The sequence below is a fragment of the Epinephelus fuscoguttatus genome, linkage group LG2 (assembly GCF_011397635.1).
Source record: "Epinephelus fuscoguttatus linkage group LG2, E.fuscoguttatus.final_Chr_v1".
In the NCBI taxonomy this organism is placed as follows: domain Eukaryota; kingdom Metazoa; phylum Chordata; class Actinopteri; order Perciformes; family Serranidae; genus Epinephelus; species Epinephelus fuscoguttatus.
This window is the reverse complement of record NC_064753.1, coordinates 33,026,010-33,042,041: the sequence shown is the minus strand read 5'-3', so window position 1 is coordinate 33,042,041 and position 16,032 is coordinate 33,026,010. Positions and strand designations below refer to the sequence as shown.

General features: G+C 39.3%; 2 protein-coding genes across 2 annotated transcripts in view; both read left to right on the top strand.

Moving 5' to 3' along the window:
• LOC125902822 (ephrin-B2a-like) overlaps positions 1 to 16,032 on the top strand; it is a 250,422-nt gene that overhangs the window by 120,567 nt on the left and 113,823 nt on the right. The gene's annotated exons all lie outside the window — the stretch shown is intronic.
• Positions 1 to 16,032, top strand: part of gpc5a (glypican 5a) — a 226,018-nt gene that overhangs the window by 96,163 nt on the left and 113,823 nt on the right. The gene's annotated exons all lie outside the window — the stretch shown is intronic.

Here is a 16,032-nt window from a genome sequence, read left to right as displayed (position 1 = left end):
CTCATCACAAATTAACCGCACCAGAGTTGGTTTGGAACCGAACCGAAACCACCTCTTCAAGAAGATCTTGGTCCGGTTGCAATTGCTGTGTTCACACCTGCCCAAACAAAGCACACTTAGGGGGCAAACAAACTTGAGTTTGATTGAACTGAACCAAACACGGCAGGTGTGAAAGCACCTTTAGTGAGCAGTGGGTTTTAGGTGCTTTTTTTGCTGATTATAGCTGCCGTCTGTGTCTGGAAATGAGGTTGATAATGCTGGAAGTGAACCAAAACGGTAAAGTTGCTGAACCGCTCTGCAGAGCTGTGGGATTATTCTCTGTGGTTTCATCAAGAGGAGGGAGCGCCTTCACAGCAGAGGTGACATTTGATTCGTTGTTAATGTCAAAATATTGATTAAATACCCTACTGGATGAGTGGACCGCTATCTCTCCTAATCTGACTGACAGGTATTTTGATACATGGACTACTATAAGATGACAAGTACATTTAATTTTCTTAATGTTTTCTGACACTGCTAGAGGTTTGTTTACATCTGTAATAATTGTAAACACAACAGGTAAACACTGTCGGTTTGATCAGTTGAATGGTGAAAAATGATACTGATTTGGTGTCTTCTTTCTTTCTGCTGTCTGATCTCTGTTTCTCTCTTGCCTTTGTTTCGAATTCATATTTAAAGCAGAAACTTTTACTTACACTTGCTTTGCCTTGTTTTAAAAGTGAGACATTGTGTGAACTTGTTAGTGCAGTAACAAACAGTGATGAAAAGCAACACTTGGAGAGAACACTTGATATGTGGCTCATTATCAGTTAACTCACCTGAGAGGCAAATCTCTGGTGTGTGAAGAAACTAAGTGAAGTAGGTCTGACTTGTGGCAAAGAAACAAGAAGAAGAAAAAACACTCACAGTGTGACATTTTATTTTCAGGTTCACATCATGTACAAAAATCAGTGTGTTGCAATACTAACAGTATATCTAAGTAGTTGTTTTTTTGGCTTCAGTTTCGGAATAATATTGTGTTTTCAGCACCTTCACAGTCATCTTTGTAATGTCTCGAATTTTTGAAGAAATCCCTGGAACAATTCAAAGACAGTGACAGATCAGATGCAGGATTTCTGTCAACAAGTTGTGACTTTGGAACATTAAAAATTGAGGTGGTTTATTAATATATGAATAAGAAGGAAAGTTTGGTATGAATGGAATAAAAATCACACCAGTGACTCCAGCTGTCATCAGAAGGAGATGTTGGCCTTATTTGTTTCTGCAAACCACAAATATGTTGCATGTTTCATATGTATGATATCAACGTCCTAAAGCAAGGTAATATATGTGCTGACTTTTTATCAGGAGGTGGAGGGAATGGAGGATGGCGTGTCACCAAGCTGCAGATCACTGTTCAAGACCAACAAAAACCAAATCTGGTTGTGATTTAGTGAGGTATTGCTGTGTTTCTATTGGCTTTTAAGGCGTCCGTCATGGGTGTTTTGTGGCGACCCATCTGTGTGTTTTCATTGGATTTTTAGGCTCCAAACCTGACGACCTGTTGGTGGGCAGATTACCATGAAATGTTGTTTTTTACACAGACATTGCTGCTTTTTCCGTTGGGATTGTGCCCACAAAACTGCCTTAACTGCCTAAACCTAACCACACATTAAAGGATAACTGGACCCCCTGCGTAAATTGAACAAAGAGACTGATGTGAAAAGCTGCAATGGAATCACACTGAGCAACAGAAAATTGCCACTGTATGTCCATTGTCCATTATTCTACTGGATTTTTACTTCTGCGTCAAATCGACGCTGTAGGCTCCGCATCAACGTAGAGTCTACTCTGTACCCTACTCCGTAGCATGATGTGCACCTTCGCAAAAAATGTAACTACATGTTGCGGTGACGCAGACCTCCTGTCTATTTTTGTAAGCTGAAACCATTTTCCTCAGTGGAAACAAAGCTTTTATTTACCTTTATTTCACAGATAAGAAACAATAAATTGCAAAGAAATGAAGCCTCCACAAAAATAGCATTTTGAGTCTTGTGTTTAATTCATCCTTTAGGGATTTATACTTTGGGATTTATTCTGGCTTCATATGAGCAGAGGAAATCTCAGCTCATCACTAGGCTGATTTATACAATGTAAAATGCCATAGGCTTGTGCTAATAACATTAGCATGTTACATTTGTTTGAAAAACGTGTTTAGTATAAGACAATTGTATTGTCAGTGAACCTTGTGAGTTCTAATGGAGCCAAATTTTGTACTGTTACCTTTGTTACATGTTGCTGTTCTCCCTGGCTTCATATGAGTAGAGGAAAAGTCCGCTAGCTGCTAGGCTATTTTATACAGTGTAAAATACCATAGGCTTGTGCTAATAACTTTAGCATTTTGTATTTGTGGAGAAAATGTGTCCAGATAAAGGCAAGTGTTTGTCTGTGAATGCTGCGAGTTGTAGTGATTTGTGTACTCGTGTTTGAAATTGTCACTGTAAAGCTACATTTAATGTGTGTTTTGGGTGTGTTTTGAATCAACTAAACTTTACAGCGCTTCACAGAAACTTCGCAGCCGACTAGTGTTTTGGAGGTGTAACTGCAGAGTGACACAGACACACCACCTCACAAGTATAAATGCTCACAATGGCATAGGCCAAGTGTGTAGGCTACAGCGTAGGCTCTGCCACACAAGTATAAATTCCACTTTAAACAGAAGTCTCTTTTTGAAATATCACGAGATGTCATGAGATTACACTTGTTGCAGGAAAACAACAGTGGAAACACCTGTGAGATCAGGAGAGAGTATAGTAATCAGAGTAGTTTACAGTAAACGTAGGTTAGTGTCATCGAAAAAGATATTCAGTGTCATGGATGATTAGATGATGACCTGATTTCAATAATGTGGATGAAGCCTTTGGATTTGACTGTCTGCTGATGGCTCCCCTCAGTACTGGAACAATTTAAAAAAAATGTCGTTCACATCATCTCTTTGTTCAGTTTACACGGGGAAATATGGTCCAGGTTGAAAAATGCCCAAGTTATCCTCAAACCACAGCCATGTTGAAATGTTAAGTTTCAAGGTAACATATCAGTGATTTGCACAAATGTACAAGACCACTTTCTCTGTTGATCATTTTGCTGACTCACTCTTTGTACCTCAAATCAGCCGTTGTAAATAGATTTACAGAATTAGCTCAGCAAATGCAGCAGGAAATGAAAAGATAATGCAACCTTAATGAAGTGTCAACCAAAGCTTAATTACAATATGTTGCTTTTCTCCCCATTATGTTGGTTGTTTTCTTTCATTATCCCACCTCTCAGTAAGTTAGGCTGAAAACAAAGCTAAAAAAAAAGACATTGTCAGATAACCAGATGTTGCAGAGCCTTTAGAAGTTTGAGGTGCAAGGACACACAGAGCTAGTGATCAGCTCGATAGGCTGTTAAAACAATTTTTGACATATTTTTAGCCACTCTAGCAGCGGTAACATCAGTCAGTCGGTTGGTCCACCACTTTGATCCAGACTGAAATATATCTCAACAGCTGCTGATTGCATTTTACACAGACATTAGACTTTGATGAACCCTGACTTTTCGCGAGCACCACCAACAGATCAAAATCTTTGCACAGGAATTCACAGACCCCAAAAGCTTTATCTAATGAGTTTGGTGATCCCCTGACTTTTCCTCTCCTGCCAGTGAGATTCACATTCTTGGTGTTAAATTAAATGTTTCTCCAATTATCTAATGGATTGTCAGAAAATGTGTTACACACAATTACGTCCCTCTCAGGATAAATTGTACTAACTTTGGTTCCCTGACTTTTTATGTAGCAGCATCACCAGGCAATTCTTTATTGGTCCAACACTTTGGTTTATGAAGAAATACCTGCAAAACTAACATGTCCATCAGCCTCAGCTGTACTTCATGTTGTGCTTACTAGCAAATAGCATGCTAACTGTGCCTGGGGTGCTGCTGAAATTTAATGACAGTGAAATTAGTTCACATCCAGATAGATTGAGTTATCTTTCAAAAATACTCTCATTAGAGTCCAAACAATTATCCAGCTATGAAACACAAATTTCAGCATTACTTTGATAACATCGTTAGCATAATAAATTGTCAAGGCAGCTGCATAAAAACATCACCAACATGATGTTTCTTAGAGCTCGCCGACATAAAGAAAGGTTCCTGTTTCACCCACGTGCGACACTCTACAGCAGCGGTGTTGCAAGTACATCAACCACAGTTGGAAAAACAAAAACCCCAGTCCAGCTAATAACAAACAAAAGATAGTGCTAATTGGTACCACAGAATATTAATAATATCCAGATCAAATCTCTGAGGTATTTACAGTGTTCCTGTTGGACACAGTAAACATTGCAATATGGGTCAGTTTTTAGCTCTCAAACAGATGGCCCTTCTTTAACTACACATGTCGTGTTAGGTGTGAAAATGTCAGTAATTATCATGAACAAGAATCTCCAATAAACTTTATTTGCTTTAAAGCTGGAGTGCAGAATGTTTGTCTCCCTCGTCTGACAGAGAGAATAAATACATAAATACTGTTGATCCACACTCAGAACGGATGCCTGCAGCTCAGCTCAGCTCATTACTACCAGTACCACAGCAAACGTTGAGATGAACTCACTGCACCAGCCACTCTCATTATTGGAGGCCAACACCAACAGCAGCACTAAAAGATAAAACCATACGTTAATACATGCAATTTATTAAAATACAAATAAAACACTGTTTTTATTTTAAGAATGTAAAATGAACAACAACCAGAACTTTGCCCGTGGATTGAATACATCCATCCATCCATCCATTTCCGTAACCGCTTATCCTCTTGAGGGTCGCGGGGGGCTGGAGCCTGTCAGACTATCACAGGGCTGACACATAGAGACAGACAACCATTCACACTCACATTCACACCTACGGCCAATTTAGAGTCACCAGTTAATCTGCACGTCTTTGGACTGTGGAAGGAAGCTGGAGTACCCGGAGAAAACCCACGCTGACAAGGGGAGAACATGCAAACTCCGCACAGAAGGGCTGGGTTTGAACCAGGAACCCTCTTATTGTGAGGCAACAATGCTAACCACTGCACCACCGTGCCGCCCGGATTGAATACAACACATGTTAATCTTAATTTAACCACAAGCAAACATTGTTTAATATTAAAGACACTTGCACCTTTCCACTGCCACTGCTCTTGGACTGTAATGAAACAATTAGTTGTTGGCTGACCCATGTTTGTAATTCAATCATTTTTGCAGTACCAGAAATTCAATATTAACACTTAAAAAAACAGTACCTCAGGGTGTGTTTGTGCCTCTACACTACCTTAACAATAACACAATTCAATTTAAAACACAGTATGTTTGGCTCACCAGGCAGCCATGTGCACAAAAGTGATCACAGATCAATATGACGCTCACACATCTGTGCTCCATGAGCCTCTTAACAGCTCAGGTGCTCTCACCTTGATTGGACAAATTTTGCCTGGGTCCTTGTGTCCTCCTGCTACACTAGTTTCAAGTCTTAAACACACTTTCTACATCACTTGAAAGACTGAGAAGTTACTGTTTGCAACTTCGTAACTTTCATTCACTCATTGATAAAGATGTATCTCATAAATAATTTCTAATAATATTGAATAAAAGATTTCATCTCTTGGGTTCAGCAAGCTCCTCTGGGCACCAAACCCATCTTTAATGTTTGCTGCTGTTCTTCTTCGTTTACTTTGCTTGTTCAGTCTGAATGTAGCCAATTTAAAATTGAAATTTGTCCAGGAGTGATTGGTTGAAGTATGATGGCTGCCTTCACTTGTGTTCAAAAAGCAATTTTTGTGAAAAGCACAGCACTCAAACGTTAGATTTTTGTAGTTAAAATCTACTTGTGTTGAAATTCAACATTTGCCCTTTTGCACAAGTGCTGTTTGCCAAATCCTTATGGTGTGTGCCAGCGCTGCCTCCAGCACATGCAGACGAAATAAAAATAAAGATACTGCGCCTGTTCAGTGGGGTAAGTGGTGAACCCTGTCTGTTTTGTATGTTGTCATGATCCAGGTCATGTGTTCAACAAGCTGCTTGGTGCTGTGAGCGGTTTCATTGTTTTGTTTGGGTTTTATGGGAAGTCGAGATGCAAATAACCAAGAATTAATTGGAGCAACATCTCGAGTACACTCAAGCCAAATTACACTCCATCACTGGGTCAAACTGATCCTCAAAGGGATGTGCTTTGTTGTGCTGCTTGTAAGCCTCATATCACTTACGTAATGCAGTGATTTGCGAAATAATTCATCACAGTGGTTGTTTTCTCACAGTCGCCCCTTCGAATTAGAACCAGACAGTATTTGAAAGCGTTGTAGAATTTGTCCTAAAGAGGCTGAGTTTTACAAATAACATTTTTAAAAGTGGTTTCTATCCATTTGTGTCCTCCACCAGAGATCAACAGTGTTTGAGGTTACTACAAAATGCTAACATGGTTGTGTAAGTAATGACTTTGTGAGATGTTGTTGTGGTGCTGCAAAAAGTTTCATCCAGAATTCAACAACAGATGCAAGATGTTAGCTGTATGTGAGGTATACTGAGACATCCCCTGATTCGATCCACACTGACACTGACCAGTGACCAGTGATTGGCAATCACTGTCCCCAAACCAGCTATTCGTCCATTTGGGAACCTAAGCACTAAGTGCCCATTGCGCATCTGGAGCGCTTACAGAAAAAGGGGGGCCTTGATCAGTTATTGTAGATATTTGGTTGATAGATCACAGCATATAGACAGTAACAGACTGTTTTGTTTTAATAGTTGACTGTGGAGATAAAAAGACTGACTTGAACCCTGTGTGGAAAAAATGCAGGCCTCTTATACATTTGAATGGAGCCAGGCTGTTGCCATCACAAGCCATTTTTACATGTACACAGAGGTTGCGCGATAGGGCCTCTATGAAGTTCCTTCATTGCACCACCTTTGCATTTTTACAATCAAACACTGGTGCCATAATGCTGCCCCAGTGTGTTGTTTTAGATGGTATGCAGGTGTTCCTGAAGCAAAAGTGGTGTGATGAGCGTGACGTGTAACACAACAGTGTCGGCCTCTAGTGTGACATAAAACATACGCATCAGCAGCATTTTCCAAACAATAATAACGGCATAACATGGCAACAACATGGCAATAACAATTAGTTACCTTCCCTCTTATATGGCAGCTGATCTTACCCTCTGCTCAGCTGCAGAACTTTATTTTTTTCCCAATTTGTGGACATTTTCAGCTGCTGTCCTTCTTCTTTGAGTTAGCTGCTAACTGCTGCTAGCTGCTTTTAACCCAGTGATGGGTTGCACTCATAACATGTTGCCAAAAAGTCACACCCATCCCATGTAGAGAAGGGTCAAGATGCAGTCTTTCACTGCAAGACACTCCCGACATCTTTTTCTAACCCTAACCATAGAGTGTCTGCAGCCACAGTCATACCTACTTGCCTGTTCATGGTCCCATCCTGCCAACTTTCCTTTACACAGATTGGTGCTGTGACTACCTTCGCTGATGGCTTAAGGGCAAGACAACTTTGCCCTCTGTTCCCTGATTGTACCTTTTATAAAGAATGACAAGGCAGAATAATGGTGTGACGTTTTGTTCCCCAAAATTTTTTTCTTCTACTTCTTAGCTTGTAATCATCGCCACAGAGGATAAAATAATCAACACTCTGACCTCGACACATATTGACATTTGGTCATGGATTTTCCTCGTTGAGAAATGACGTGGAAGATACCCTAGGTGCGTTGGTTGTTGACATTCTGGGATGCCATGTCAACTTCAGCCTGTTGCATGCATTTGTATGTTTTCAAAATACACTTCTGTTTTCACAGGAAATTTAACGTTTGCATACAATCTTTCAAAATAAATGCACTGTTGATGTTTTATTTTTTCCTTCAACAACAAATACTTGTGGTTACGTTTTGCCAACTATTGTACATGGTTGGGTTTAGGAAAAAAGAACAGGATTCGGTTAAAAATCTTATGGGAAGCGAACACTGGCCTCCCGGATGAAAGTCCGAGGTTGTTGGACCCATCCACCATTGCTCCCGCCAGGCCAGTTTGGACTTCTGCCATCAGGTTGAAATAATAGCCAGTAGTCTTAAGGTACATTTCGATCTACCTTTTTTTATGTGCATTTTTAATTTGCACATAAAACACCTGAGTGGAAACGCCAACAATTTAAAAAAAATCTTGAAAAATAGCAAAAAAAAAAAAAGCTTTTACACTTGGGACAGGTGGAAAAGTTGATGTATTGATTAAAGGTAAATATAACTAAGTGTAATGAAAACAGATTCAGTAAATTAATGATGACCTACAGTCATGACATATTGTCATTGCATAGGCCACTATAATGTTTCCTCATTGTCTCTGCTTGTGTCTGCACACAGGACTGTCACCAGAACTCCTCCAAGAGCACAGAGCTGTAACATTAGTCCCTCAAAACCCTCTATTTCCATTGTGCAGTGTGCTTTCTGCATTTATAATAAAACATTGTTTTCATTATTTTGAGGTTTGACTGGCGCTCTTGGTTATGTCATATCATTGTGCCTTCCAGTGCAGCCTATTGCTTATCTCAGTGAACCAACTCCCAACATAAATTAGCACTGTAAGTGTTATTACAAATAGTTGTGTGGTGTTTTGGTGTCCGTTTTGCTTAATCTGGACCCTCTGAACCGCGTCCTATCGGTGTCTTAAACAACGCGCTGCTCCCTCCTGGAAGACCAGAGTTGTTTTTATTTTTTTACAGTGCCTGCCAACTTTCCCAACAAAGTAGTTTTACTTGCCTGAACAGTTTAGAGGCATTTAGAAGGCAGCAACAAGAGACCTATACTTTTTGTTTGAATATGATGACTTATTAATATGGACAGTTTTTTTCCCCAGTATTACACCTCATCAGGCAGGTTGCTGTATACAAAGAAACCCTGCTGTCATAAGTATCATCTCATGCTGTTGAGCACACAGGCTTTCTGAAGCAGGGAATACTTTTAAGAGAGCTAATTAATCAACATGGCATCTAACGTGGTTTATGTGGTCCCTGAAGTATACCGTATCGTCACTTTAGAGTCAGAAAAAGCTAAATAAATAACATGTTTTCATACTGGAAGTCAACATAGTGGAAGGTGAAATCTTACAAGTGGTGATGTGTCTAATTTTTGCAGACTTTTATATTATACATCTGGTACTTTTCATCTAACAGCCTGTGTGTTCACAGTCCTTGAGTCTGAATTATCATCTCATTGGGACTTGATTTGCAAATAGTTCTGATTTGCAAATACTTCTGATTGGCATCTCATTAGCTGGTGGAGTGCGGCACAAGTGTCAGCCCATGTGTACGACCTGAATTGTCATTTAACATCAATTTTCAGCCGTCACATTTTATTCCTCTGCCGTCTTCAAGGTGTTGATCACATAGTAATGAGGCACACGGCGAGCTGAGCAGAATACACGACAGGAAGTGTTAATCATGTAATGTGGCTGTTTAGGATGTAAACTGGGGCTTGAGGAGGATATGTGGGTCATGTTCAGATTTAAAATGCAGCCAGTGTTAAATGGTGATTCTTTGAAATTTTAATTTTTTTTAATTTATGTGTTGTAGATGAAGTCTGGATGCAAAGTGTGTGTGTGAGGGAAAGCGTGTGGGGGGTTAATGGCAGCTCAGTTTATGACCGGCAAACACATCAATTACATATACCAGTGCACACACTCATTCAGTTGTACACATGAGTGACTGTGTGCACAGCTGGTTGTACAGCACACAGCATATTACTTCTATAAATCACTATAATATTGGTACACCTCATTAATATGATAAAACTTACCTTAAGGTGCATGTGCATGAGCGCATGAATGGCAGGTCGCCTGGAGTGTTCGCTGGCATGGATGAAGGCAAAAGGTGAAATTCTATTACCTTTAAAGTCGCCGCATGTTGGGCATTTTTATGAGGATAAGAATGATGTGTCCATGCAAATGTTGATTTTCATGTTTTTCATCTACATATCAGAAATGTTCTTTACTATTTCCATTTATTCGCCCCTGACCTTGACTCACTGAAGTGCAGAGACCGCTCCCAGTTTCCCTACAACCAAATGGAAATGTATCATTACTATTCCACAGCCGAGGCTGCAGTTAAACACAAAACAGCAGTGCAGCTATTGACAAATTCATCATGCAATCTGAGTGTACAAACTCTAGATTTCATCATCTTGCTCATCAGCAGCTCTTTCCTATGAATTATTTGTTGGCTCCTCTCCTCCTTGCCTGTCCTCTTCTCTTGATGTGGTAAAACCCATCAAGAATCTATAAGTAGGGCCTGTCCCTGTGTCTCTCAATCAAAATCAGGAGCAAGCAGCTCCTCACCCCGTCTGTGGGCTGAATTATTTACCAGTCATTGATGTGGTGGTTGACCAGCAGTTTTGCTTGTGAATTATTCATGTTCCCTCTCCTCTTAGTCCAAAGGATTAACACTGTGAATATATTCGCATTTTATTTGTTGTGCTCCTAAATGGGCATACCACATCATAACATTTGGCTTTTGTAGAATTCTAGTTAACGAGTAAAGACAGTCATGGTTATAACCTGTTCTCTTAAAGAATATTTAATATTTAATACACCACACCCACTGAGTGTGACTTACACATTCAGCTCGTTCGATTAATTCCTGTTGGTATCCAGAGAGGAATCTGTAAAGTCAGATATGTCAGGGCTGTACGAGCAAGTTCTAATTGGAGACAAATCCCAAAACCTGCAGCATAATAATTTGTTTTTTAACCTGCGCTCATTGTGTCATTCATTATACCCATGAGGTAAGCAGAGAAAATGAAAATATTTAAATACGATTCCAGCTAAGCTGCATACCTGTAGATAACAGCTCTATCTTAAATCACTGCACGTTCTTATCCTTGATTAAAATCCAGTTTGAGCAACAGCAGATAATCCTCTTTGTGTAAATGGTCATAAATTGTGGCATTAAGTATTAGAAAATCACATTAAAGTAACCTGATATAACATAATTTAACATTTTAATAACCCTTTTTACTCAACAATTACATTCATATGTTGTTATTTCTGCCTTGTAGTGCCAATACAGTTGACATCTGCATATCAAACTGAGCAGTTTGAACTTTGTATCATAACAATGTGGGCAGCATGTGTACATGAACTGCAGTGAACTTCCCTCAGCACAGAGATCTCCCTGCTCATCTCTCAACTCACTTTCGCTGGCTCTAGGGCTGTTGCTGCAGATTGTTCTCAGAGTTGGGTATAACGCGTTACAAAGTAACGAGTTAGAGTACTTTGATTACTTTTTGCAGTAACGAGTAACCTAACGCGTTAGTTTGCTGTTTGAGTAATCAAATACTTATTTTCAAACAAGACATCAGTTAGGCTACTTCCGTTACTTTTAGAACGCTGGTCCTTCAGCTCCGAAACAGCAACAGCTGTCGTTTGGTTCTAATAACGGAGATAACGTTAAACCTATCAGTCTGAAAGAAGCCACGGAGCTTGTGGCTCGCTACGTGGTCGGAGAAATGCTGCCGTTGTCTACGGTGGAGTCTAAGTAGGTGGAGTAGGACTCGCTGACAGATATGGGGTGCCGTTTGTAAAGTGGCTCACACTGAAAATAACATCAACATTTTGCCACATTTAGCTTCAAACAATGTTTAAAAAAGTGTTGTGAATTTTTTAACGTCACCTTTTACCACATTTACAGCAATATTTGTTAACTTAGAAATATATTAAATAGTTAAATCTAAATATTAAATGTGGCACCTAAATGTTAAATGTTAAATCTAAATATTAAATCTAAATCTAAATGTTAAATCTAAATATTAAACATAAATTTAAATCTAAATGTTAAATCTAAATACTAAATATAAATATAAATATAAATGTTAAATCTAAATGCTAAATATAAATGCTAAATATAAATCTAAATGTTAAATGTTAAATCTAAATGTTCTGGGTGAAACTAAATATTTAGCTAATATGCAAATTCACGCTGCCGGTCATCGGAAGTACCAAAATAAAAGCTCGAGATGGTCAGACTGTGTTTATAGAATCAAATAACGAATTAAAACCAACTTATCGGGGGAAATGAACACTTGAACATACATTAGCGTGATAATAACTACCTAAAATAACAAGAAACATGTTTGGAGAAATTTTATTTGATGTGTACTTTGAGTACTTTGGGTTATTCTTGTCCTATTTTTTATCACTTTCACTATTATTAGAGTACTGTGTCTGCTCATGTGCCAGCCAACATGTTGTTGTAGTCACCTAAAAGCGTCAGCAGATGGCAGGAACTTCATTTGAAGCACCGTATGTAAACATCAAGTTACTGTATCCTCCACAACCAAGTTCCTACAAATGTTTCAGAATAAAAGCCTATTTAGAAAATGGAGGGTTTCTCTAGCCGAGGTTATAAGGGGCTTTTAATTTGAAACAAGTGTTGAGTTTGAAATGACGGTACAATATGTTAACTTTACAAAGACAGCGGAGCAGATAAAAAGTAAATATATAAACACACAGAGGGATTAATAAATAACGGACCGTCTATAATGTAGTCTGTTTCAAATGAAGCTGGGAGCCTCTGCAGTTGTGGTGAGTAAAAGCCCCGCCGCTATTTGTTATTGTTATTACTTTATGTCCAACCTGAGGGTGTACCATTGTTTGCTAGCTTGATGCTAATGACAGGAACGTTAACTCAGCGGGTTGACAAAGTGCCTCTGCTGTTTCACACCATCATTTCCCGCTTTTACTCTGTGTGGTAACATCCCTAGAGGAAATATTAAAAACGCTGGGGTGTTGTTGTCACACAGTTGTCTACAGTTGTCTATGGTTGTTTCTACTGGTCAAAGTGACGGCTGTGATGGGAGAATTGGATCTCAGTGAAGGGCAAGTGAGCCATAACTTTAATTTTGGAGACAAAAAAATGTAGGCTTAGCGCCCTGTGGTCCATTGTCCAATAGGAAATGTAGAATACTCAAAAGTACTTTAAAAGTGCTTGAGTTACTTTTCTCAGGGAGTAACGTTGGAAGTACTTTTAAGTAATTGAGTTACTTTACTCAGGGAGTAATGCAGTAAAGTAACTGGTTACTTTTTTAAAAAGTAACGCAGTAACGTACTTTGATTACTTTTAAAGTAATCCTTACCCAACACTGGTTCTGACACATTTTTTAATTAGAGCTACCATGGATACAAAAAGTGCAAATAGAGAAAGGGGCAGGGCTCTCTCAATCCACTCTCTGGATCTCGCTCTGTCAAACTCAGATCAAACTGTGAAACTAGGCAATCCTGAACAAATATAAACCAAGATTATGTTACATTGTTGCCTATTTCCCACCTAAAATGTTTTCTGAAACTAGGGCTGTCAAAGTTAATGCGCTAACAACGAGTCAACGCAAACTCCTTTTAATGCCACTACTTTTTTAACAGGCAATTAACGGACCTACGTTCTGTAATAATGTCCCGTAGTTTGGAAAATCAGGAAGCGATGCAGCAGAAACAAACCTCAGTGAGCAGAAATGGATAAATAATTATTTTATTAATAAGTTCAGCTTCAAAGCTCTGCTGATAGTTCTGTCAACAAGACAGGTTTTTTGCATTTACTGTCAGTCTGAACTGAGTTTCCACCAGAGCACGTCCAGCTGCTTAAAAAGCAGGGGATGTTTAGTTAACCTTTACAAGTGTAAAGTTATAATGTTACATTTAGGTCAATATGTCCATCTGTTGTTGGGCTTGAGTTTGCCATGATTCTTTCAGCATATTTTTTGAGCATGCAGTAACTTTGAGGTTATACTGGAGAATATTCTGGGCAGTATTTTTTTATTGTATTGGATTATTGCAATAATAATAAACATACATTTGCATAAAGCAAGACATACATGTCCACTCCCTCGTTGATAGCAGTATTAAAAGCTTGAAAAATATCCCTTTAAGATACATTCAGAACAGATAAAAAATGTGCCATTAAGTTTGCGATATATAGTGAGTTATCGGTGGACAATCATGCTATTAATGGTGATTAAATTTTAATATAAATAATAACATTTTAGGTTACTGTTTAACTGTAATTAGAGAATATTTGTTACAGGAGCCCGCCATATTGTTTCCTGTGGTAAAATGGAGAAGGGTCTAGATGCTGTCTATATGCAGACTACTCAGCTCACAACAAGACATCCCCTCCACATACTTTTTTAATCCCAAAGAGGGAAATTCAATGTTTTCACTCTGTTGTCATATACATATACACACAGGCCCGAAATACACACACAGGACCTTTTACATGCATTAATTGGAGAGATGTGTGAGTGAGGGGGCTGCCCATGGACAGGCGCCCTGAGCGGTTGGGGGGTTCGGTACCTCTACAGTACCCAGGAGGTGAACTGGCACCTCTCCAGCTACCGGTCCAGACTGAACTAACCATATTGTGTCTGCAGCAGCAGCTAGATCTACTTGGGAAAATGGCCGAGCTCACAATACAACACCCACCAGCGGGAGTGTTTATTGGCCTGGTTCTTGTAGTTGTAGGTTTTCTACTTCTTGAGCAAAAGCAGCCCCTTGTTTTTCTGTTTTCTCTCTTCATGTAGCACCAGTTTCAAAAGTAATTTTGTCTTTCTACTGCATAGACATCCCAGTTTCATAAAAAGACTTCCCAAGCCCATTGTATTCTTTTCTGAAGACGTGAAACTTTAAAACAGATCATTAATATATACTTACATTTTTAAAGCTAAGTGATATCCTGGGCACTGTAGTTTATAGCAAATGTTAAACAGGAGTAAATCATGTGTTTGTAGGGGATTATTTTCAGTTGAGGATTAATACACATTTGGTGTTCAGTGAGTATTTATTAATGTATGTGGGAATAAATTACAAAGTCCATGGTCATTGTAATGAAGAAACATATCACCCAGTGTAAAGTTATGGTCCACTGATGTATTTTTAATGGTTTTTGGACAACAATGGAGGTCTGTTGCGTAGATGAATAAGCTCCATCTGGCTTTACATGCCAGTAGGATTGCTTCATTGCTGGATTCTGGCAGTAAGAAAAATAGAAAATAAAACTTGAAATTGGCACAGATGCTGAGTGTTCTAAAATTTACATTATATTGTCATGTCTACTCCGGCCTCTCACTCACTGACCTGCTTTGCTGCTGCTGCTGGTCTGGGTCCTGTCAGTGCCGCTGCTGCAGTGAGGGAGATGGAAAATGACAGTGTGTGTCCTGGGAGCCGACTCACATCCTGACACTTCTCTCCTCTGACTGGCAAATATGATCATTGTAAGATCTCTCCTCCACCCTCTATTTACAGATATAATAGTCGAGCGTGTTCAAAGAGAATACTGATGAGCTTAAAACTCCACACACAGCTTTACTCATCGCATGGATCTCTGAAGTTGTGATTCATTTTGCCACATGACACCCTGCACCTCTTTAGGGAATATATGCAACACATAATCTGCTTTGTACCATGGAGTGTATGAAAGAAGTGGACGGAGCCACCGTGACATCATTCATTAGTTTGTGGGCTACGGTTTTGAAGCCTTGAGTTCGACATGTTACTGTCGACATCTTAGCTTTTTTGGAATCAGTACTGACCATATTTGGATGAGAGGGTGGAACTGTGGAGGAGTGAGGGGTGGATCTGACTAAGAACCATGTACACTGCAATGGTAGCCACATGTTAATCACAAGGTAGCCCACTGGTTCTCAAACTATGGTTCACGTACCACTGGTAGTACCAAAGCTCCCTTAGTGGTACATGGAGGAACCTCCAAAATCTTTTTAAGAAATGAAATACAATATTTTAAAAAACTATAATACCATCAAATTACTACAAATATCAGATTAAAATTACTTAAAGGAAAAAACCTTACTTCCATTTGCAGTATTATATTTGGCGATATGGCTCTGTTCTGGGGCCTCTCTGCCTTTCCTTCTGGCCTACGCAGAAAGCAGCTTCCTCATGCCTGCGTGGAAAGCATAAGGCAGAGAAAGCACACCTC